At 45.9% G+C, this 4,896-nt stretch overlaps 1 non-coding gene across 1 annotated transcript; it reads right to left on the reverse strand.

Annotated features, from left to right (window-relative positions):
• Positions 1–765: 765 nt before the first annotated feature.
• LOC120252264 lies at positions 766–872 on the reverse strand. Its single transcript, XR_005533808.1, has one exon. It is a non-coding gene; the product is annotated as a small nucleolar RNA R71 (small nucleolar RNA).
• Positions 873–4,896: the final 4,024 nt, after the last annotated feature.

A 4,896-nucleotide genomic window follows, 5' to 3' on the forward strand; every position in this document is an offset into this window, starting at 1 on the left:
TATTTTTATTCCCTTTTCCCCGTGGATACGATACCCCACTCACTCGGGATTTATTACTTGACAACTCCGCACTATGCGGGAGCCCCGCCAAGTTTTTGGCGCCATGCTATCGTGAATAGGCGCTAGAGATACTTTGCACTTTTTGTTTCCTTAGCTATTCCTTTATCCATTCTATTTCACATTTTCTTTTCTATCATCGCTGTGATTTGTTTTTCTTTCCTTTGTGCAGCTTCAGGTTGATGACCCGAGGGAACCCCTCAATATTGATTGAAGGAGATCCCGAGCTTGAAAGAACACTTAGAAGAAAAGGGAAAGGACCTGTGGAAGAACAATCTAATCTAGCTGATTTGGAAGTTGAAGGGTTAGATAATATAGTAGAACAGAATGAGCAGCCGAGGACACTCTCTGATTATGCTAGACCCTTAGTTTTGGGTACACAATCAAGTATTGTGCGACCCCCAATTACAGCTCAGAATTTTGAGCTAAAGCCGGCATTCATCCACATGTTGCGAGAATCAATGACAGCTTCAATGGTTTGGCCGATGAGGATCCAAAACAAATACATAGAGAACTTTCTCGAGGGTGTGTGATATGCTGAAGATAAACGGGGTGACGGATGATGCCATCAAGTTGAGAGCCTTCCCATTTTCCCTAAAAGGGAGAGCAAAGTAGTGGCTACACTCATTACCTAGAGCCTCGATTACTACATAATAGGAGATGGTAGAAGCTTTTCTAGCTCGTTATTTCCCTCCTGAAAAATCTGCAAAGCTTAGGAATGAGATCTTATCCTTTGTACAGTCGAAATTGGAGTCTCTACTCGAGACATGGGAAAGGTTCAAGGAGCTCCTGAGAAAGTGCCCAAAACACGGATTCCTGGAGTGGATGATTGTTCAGACTTTTTACAACGGGTTGAATCTGAGTACAAGACAACTCTTAGATACGGCAGCAGGAGGTACCTTAGGTAGCAAGACCCCGATGAGGCCCGTCAACCTATTGAAGAAATGGGTTTAAATAGCTACCAATGGAATGCCAGGGAGAAGAAAAAGGTGGTTGGTCTTCATGAGATAGATGCAGTAACTTCATTGGCGGCGTAAGTAGAAAATTTAAATAAGAAGTTAGATCTTCTAACTTCAAATAGAGTGGCGGCCGTGAGTACTTGCACCGGGTGTGGTGGAGGACATGCTCCCTCCGATTGCCCGATCTCTATTGGTGATGCATCTTCGGTTAAGAACGTCGATTTTGTAGGTAATGGCATGAGGACTCAAGGAAACCCATATAGCAATACCTACAATCCAGGTTGGAAGAATCATCCCATTTTCTCGTGGAGGAACCAAGGTCCACAAAAGGCCATGGGGCCACCGGGTTTCCAACAATAAGCCCCGAACGTGGAAAACAGATTTTCAGGTTTGGAAACCCGAATGAATGATTTGGAGAAGGCCTTAACTAGATTTATGCAATCTTCAAATACAAGGTTTGAATCAGTTGAGGCTACACTTCGCAATCACACCACCTCTTTGCATAACCTTGAAAATCAGGTGAGGCAGATTGCGAAGTCTCTCTCAGAAAGGCCACATGGAAGCTTGCCAAGCAATACCGAGACCAACCCTAGAGAGCATGTGAAGGTGATCACTTTGAGAAGTGGTCGTGAGGTTGAAGGTAGGATTTTGGGTAAGAAGCCAAAAGAACACGCACCAGAGGTTATAGAGGTTGAAGAGGGAACAAGCAAAGAGAAGGAGGTGGCAACCCCACCTTTCAAGCCGAGAATCCCTTATCCCTCTAGATTGAAGAATTACCAAGGGGATGAATAGTACAAGAAGTTCCTGAGTTTGTTCAAGCAACTCCACATCAATATTCCTTTTGTCGAGGCATTAGCTCAAATGCCTAAGTATGCGAAATTCTTGAAAGACTTATTGACTAACAAGAGGAAGTTGGAGGATAGTGCTTCAGTGATTTTAGATGCATCTTGCTCGGCGGTGTTGCAAAAGAACATGCTGAACAAGAAGAAACACCCGGGAAGCTTCATCATTCCGTGTAATATTGGCAATGGCGGACTCAGAGGCTAGCATCAACATCATGCCATACACTTTCTTTCAAAAGCAAGGCTTGGGCGAGCCTAGGCCCACTCGGATGACTTTGCAATTGGCTGACCGAACAGTGCGACATCCGAGGGGCATTATTGAAGACATGCTTGTCAAGGTGGACAAGTACATTTTTCCAGTTGAGTTTGTAGTGCTAGACGTCAATGAGGATGCGGATGTAGCCTTGATACTTGGGAGACCATTCTTGCGGACTTCCAAAGCATTGATTGACATGGACGGCGGGGAGCTAACTTTGAGAGTCGGAGATGACAAGCTCACATACCGTCTTGCTGAAGTCATACGGCATTCTCTTGATTTTGATGATACTTTGTATTTTCTAGACACTACTGATGAGATTGTTGATGAATACATGCAGGAAATGTTCAATACGGACCCGTATGAGGGTTTGTTAGACCAAGATGAGCAAATTAAAGAAGTAATGATGCTTGGTTCGACTGAAGAAGAACCGTCTACCCCGGGGATCTTGAAGAAAGTGCTCCGGAAGATGAAGATGGCTAGGAGACGCCACCGGAAACACCCCAAGACTGTTGGAGATGTGCGTGAACCGAATGATGTACCGTTTCTAGGTAGTCCCAAGCTCGACAATTCACCCTCTACTCTCAAGAGACTTTGCTCATCATGCTTTCAAGCCATGGTAAGAGGGCAACTTTCATCTATGAACACTCGTGAGGTAAGAGGAGGTACGTCAAGCTTAGTAATGTTAAACAAGCGCTTCTTGGGAGGTAACCCAAGTGTTTACTGCTTTTCCTAGTCATAGTTTAGTTTTGCATGAATAACTTGTTAAGTGTTGGTGTCTTCATGTTTAGATGCTTGTGCTGTTTTCATTTTGGTGGATTTCTGTGTCATCGTGTGTTTTCATGTGGATTTGGCGAAGATTTCTTCGTTTGAGCTTATTTCTATTGTTTTTCACTGGTAATTGTTGCATAAAAGTGCAAGCTCTGAATGTGTAAACATGTTAAGAAAATTTCTGTAGAGCCTGAAGAGTTTTTTGAGTCATCCAGAGAAAACGCACAGGCGTGTGGAATTTCCACACGCCCATGGGGTTGTATTACGAGCTCATCCAGAGAAGGCACAGGGGCGTGGACTCACCCCTGTGAGCGACCTTGCGATTATCGCACGGTACCGTAGAATTACCGCACGGGCAGCGTTGTTCTCGTAGAAACTTAGGAATTTTTTCCTAAGAGCACACTGTGTGCACTCGCCTCGCTGGGCAACTCCCAGACCAACGCACGGCTGCGTCGGTATTTTTTTCGCACGCCCGCAGTGGATTTCGCAGACGCATCCTTTCTACATCCCGAGAGCGCATGTGGGCGCATGGTCACTCCCCGTGATTGTCCACTGTCATGCAGGGAATTTCCGCACGACGCAAGCAAATACTTAGTGATTTTTCCTGGCTGACGTAGAGCGACAGTGGGCGCGGCGGCTTCCTCAGAGTCGCGCACGGGCGGTACTTCCACACGCCCGTGCGAGTGTTTTCAAAGATAGCAAGAGCTATCCTGAGAGACACAGGGGCATGCATTTGCCCCTCGCGGGCTCTCCATCACGTGCGCATACTACGTGCATGTGGGAATTTCCGCACGCCTAGCGTAATATACGTAACTCCAAGAGGCGCGAGTTCTTTTTAAAGAAGACTTGTTTCTCTTCCTATACATTCTCTCCACTCTCGTCAGAATACTCTAGCATTGGTTTCCGACCTCGTACTTCCGATTTTGGAGGATTTTTACTTGGTTTTCAGGCCTATTCCTATTCTCCTCATCTCAACTCGTCGGTAAGCCCCTATCTTTGTTTTTCTTTGCCAATTCTTGATTCTAATCAATAAACTTGCTAAGAATGCTTCATTTTTTACAATTAGAGTGTATGAGCATGCTTAGAATGAAGTTAGAAGAGTTTTAGAAGTGTTTTGTTGGATTTTCACGCCCTATGGATCCACATGGGCATGCGGAAATTCCCCATGACCGTGTGGATTTCTGAAGCATCATTTATCCAGTTTGTTTGATTGATTTCCTTTGAAAATTTGTAGGATATGACACCTAGGTCAAACAAGCAAGCAGAGAAACGGCCGCGGGAGTCATCCTCCGAGTCCGAGGGTATGAGTTTCGCTATTCCTGAGCATCAGGCTTGTTTTGTGCGTTTGTCAAGACTTCGGCCTCGATGTAATCGGATCCGGACAAGAGCATACCTCGAGAGTTTAGTATGGGGGATGAATTCACTGAAGAGGTCGAGGACCTTGTTTCAGTAGTGGGGTGGAGTCAGTTATTGACGACTAGAGAGCCAACCATCCGTGAGCTCACACTGGAGGTTTTGTCGTCATTTGAGTTCGATAGATCATATGAGAGATTCGACAGCATGGACGCCATCCAGTTCAGAGCTTTTGGACATCACTACTGCATGAGCATCACGCAGTTCTCAGTCGTGCTTGGGCTATACGAGGAGGCATTCACGGACACTGAGGAGTATTCTCAGCTACCGACCGATTATCCTGGAGCTTTGACCCCTCAGAGAGCCTACCGAGTGTTGTGTGGTCAGGGTCAGTACGAGCCGGGGGTGTCCAAGGCAACGTGCCTTTCCCGACCTGCCTACCGATACTTACACGCCATTATGAGTAGGTCGGTGAATGGCCGTGGTGACAACACATGTGTTCTGAAGCCACAGGAGCTTTTTATATCTCAGATTCGATGGTGCAACAGACACCGATTCATCTGGGGCAAATCCTTGCAGAGTACATTCATCATCAGGGGCATTATGTTAGATTTGGAGCGATCTTCTGAGCCCCTACATTACGAGACTAGTCATGGTC

Source organism: Dioscorea cayenensis, chromosome 20 (assembly GCF_009730915.1).
Source record: "Dioscorea cayenensis subsp. rotundata cultivar TDr96_F1 chromosome 20, TDr96_F1_v2_PseudoChromosome.rev07_lg8_w22 25.fasta, whole genome shotgun sequence".
Taxonomy (NCBI): Eukaryota; Viridiplantae; Streptophyta; class Magnoliopsida; order Dioscoreales; family Dioscoreaceae; genus Dioscorea; species Dioscorea cayenensis.